Here is a 3,082-nt window from a genome sequence, read left to right on the forward strand (position 1 = left end):
CGGCGACGGAGACGAGGGCGGTGACGGGGATGGGGCGGCGACGGGGACGGGGGCGGGCCCGGGGCGGCGACGGAGACGACGGCAGCGACGGGGACGGGGGCGGCGACGGAGACGAGGGCGGTGACGGAGACAAGGGCGGCGACGGGGACGGGGGCGGCAACGGCGACGGCGACGGAGACGATGGAAACAGAGGAAGAATGAAAATTTCGTAAGTCGAGTATATATAGAAGGCACCTTTAGTACCGGTTGGAGCCACCAACCGGTGCTAAAGGCCTGTTTTGGCCAGGCCAAGCGGCGGGAAGCGACCCCCTTTAGTACCGGGTGGTGGCACAAACCGGTACTAAAGGACCCCCCCTTTAGTACCGGTTTGTGCCACGACCCGGTACTAAAGGGGTCGCGCTGCCACCCCAAAGTTTAGTCCCACCTCGCCAGGCGAAGGGCAGCCGCACTGGTTTATAAACCCAGCCACGGCTACCACTTCGAACTCCTCTATATAGCTAGCAGGCTTGTGGGCCTAAACTCTGTGCGCTGCCCTGTGAGTCTGCTGGGCCTTTAAGGCCTGTAATTACACACCTGTGGCCTATCAGGCCCACAGGACAGCGCCCCAATTTTTTTATAGTTTTTTCTTTTCTGCTTTATTTTCTTCTATTTATTTTTGCATAGTTTTTTGTATAGTTTTTTCTTTTCTGTTATATTTATTTTCTTCTATTTATTTGTGAGTAGTTTTTCATCTAGTTTGCCAAAATTCAACATTTTCAGAGTTCATTTTGTAGTGATTTTCAATTTCACGGTCATTTTGTAAACGATTGAAAAATAGCAAATATAATTTTTTTTCTTTTCTGCTTTATTTTTTCTTCTATTTATTTCTGAGTAGTTTTTTCTTTTCTGCTATATTTATTTTCTTCTATTTATTTTTGAGTAGTTTTTATATAGTTTTTTTTTCTTTTCAGCTATAGTTTTTCTTTCTTTTGTGCTATTTTTCCTGTTAGTGCCCGTAGTTTTCAAATTTGAATAGTTTAAATTTTGAATTATTTGAAATTAGTGTGAATTTGTTTGCACATAAAATTTCTTCGCGTTTCAAATGCCAAAACACATAACTACCCTAACTATTACAGAGATTCCCCTCTCGGTGCGAAACAGAGAAGAAAGTGATGATAGCTAGTGAAGCCGATCACATCCCAGATCTTTGGGTGTGAAACATTTTCTACGGTGTGTCCCTTTGCGCTGTAACCATGGAAAATCTTCATCATTTAACGGGATGCTCGGGTCAATATTCACTGTGGATGGAGCAATTTCATCAAACTTTTCATAATCTTCTGACTTGTCTGTCTTGTCATCCACTCCCACGATGTTTCTCTTCCCAGAAAGAACTATGTGCCTCTTTGGCTCATCGTACGACGCATTCGTTTCCTTATCTTTTCTCTTTTTGGCTTGGCAGACATTTCCTTCACATAGAAAACCTGTGCCACATCATTGGCTAGGACGAATGGTTCGTCTGCATACGCAAGATTGTTGAGATCCACTGTTGTCATTCCGTACTGCGGGTCTTCCGTTACCCCGCCTCGTGTCATATTGACCCATTTGCACCGAAACAAAGGGAACTTTAAACCACGTCGATAGTCAAGTTCCCATATGTCCTGTATATAACCATAATATGTTTCCTTTCCCGTCTTGGTTTCTGCATCAAAGCGGACACCACTGTTTTGGTTGGTGCTCTTCTTATCTTGGGCGATCGTGTAAAATGTATTACCATTTATCTCGTACCCTTTGAAAGTCATTATATTCGAAGATGGTAATTGGGACAGCAAGTACAGGTCATCTTCAATAGAGGTGTCATGCATGGTACGTGTCCGCAACCAGCTGGCAAAACTTCTGGTTTGTTCACGTGTAATCCAGTCATCAGACCACTCCGGGTGTTTGGAGCGTAGCAAATTCTTGTGTTCATCCATATACGGAGCCACCAAGGCGGAATTCTGTAGAACTGTGTAGTGTGCTTCAGTGAGAGAATGTCCGTCCATACATACTATTTGTTCCCCTCCTAGCGTGCCTTTTCCATCCAGTCTGCCCTTATGCCGCGATTCAGGAACACCAATCGGCTTAAGGTCAGGAATAAAGTAAATACAAAACTCAATGACCTCCTCATTTTGATGGCCCTTGGAGATGCTTCCTTCTGGCCTAGCACGGTTATGAACATATTTCTTTAAGACTCCCATGAACCTCTCAAAGGGGAACATATTATGTAGAAATACAGGACCCAAAACGTTAATCTCTTCGCATAGGTGAACTAGGACGTGCGTCATGATGTTGAAGAACGATGGTGGGAACACCAACTCAAAACTGACAAGACATTGCACCAAATCATTCTGTAACCTTGGTATGATTTCTGGATCGATTACCTTCTGAGAGATTGCATTGAGAAATGCACATAGCTTCACAATGGCTAATCGAACGTTTTCCGGTAGAAGCCCCCTCAATGCAACCGGAAGCAGTTGCGTCATAATCACGTGGCAGTCATGAGACTTTAGGTTCTAGAACTTTTTCTCTGCCATGTTTATTATTCCCTTTATATTCGATGAGAAGCCAGACGGTACCTTAATACTGAGCAGGCATTCAATGAAGATTTCCTTCTCTTCTTTGGTAAGAGCGTAGCTTGCATGACCCTGATGTATGCCGTCTTCTCCGTGCATACATTGCTGGTCCTCCCGTGCCTCAGGTGTATCTTTTGTCTTCCCATAAACGCCCAAGAAGCCAAGCAGGGTCACGCAAAGATTCTTCGTCACGTGCATCACGTCGATTGCGGAGCGGACCTCTAGGTCTTTCCAATATGGCAGGTCCCAAAATATAGATTTCTTCTTCCACATGGGTGCGCGTCCGTCAGCGTCCTTTGGAATAGGTTGTCCTCCAGGACCCTTTCCAAATATCACCTTCAAATCCTTGACCATATCATGTACATCAGCACCAGTATGGTGGCGAGGCTTCGTCCGGTGATCCGCCTCACCTTTGAAATGCTTGCCTTTCTTTCTTACGGGATGCCTGCTCGGAAGAAATCGACGATGTCCTAGGTACACATTCTTCTTACAAC

The sequence above is a fragment of the Triticum dicoccoides genome, chromosome 6B (genome assembly GCF_002162155.2).
Source record: "Triticum dicoccoides isolate Atlit2015 ecotype Zavitan chromosome 6B, WEW_v2.0, whole genome shotgun sequence".
NCBI classification, from domain to species: domain Eukaryota; kingdom Viridiplantae; phylum Streptophyta; class Magnoliopsida; order Poales; family Poaceae; genus Triticum; species Triticum dicoccoides.